Raw genomic sequence first — 413 nt, forward strand, 5'->3', positions numbered from 1 at the left:
GTTTCCGCGTTCCGTATACTGCCCGCGTCGGACTCAACGGTTTCTATAGAACGCATCCATCTGGGCGAAGATACCTATTTGAGAAGGGACCGCATTGAAAATGAGCTCCTCTTACCTCCATTGCCGCCATCGCCAAATTTCTACGTCGCTATGCTCTGCAAAGTCATTCTCGTTGTCATTTTCAGCCTCTCAAACACGCTTGCAGCCCCAACTGTCAGAAGAGAGGGAAACTCGATGCCGCTTCCGCTGCAGTTGGCGGATCGTTCAACATCAGGTACAGTCAACGGGCTGCCATGGAATGCACCAAAAGCAGTGATATAGGTAAACAAAATATTAGAATCGGTAGAACTACAGGGTCACTCACCCATAGTCCGCAGGTACGATTGGTCATTAGTCGTTTCTGCGGGGGGGGG

This window comes from Fibroporia radiculosa (assembly GCF_000313525.1).
Source record: "Fibroporia radiculosa TFFH 294 genomic supercontigs, scaffold3050, whole genome shotgun sequence".
Classification (NCBI taxonomy): domain Eukaryota; kingdom Fungi; phylum Basidiomycota; class Agaricomycetes; order Polyporales; family Fibroporiaceae; genus Fibroporia; species Fibroporia radiculosa.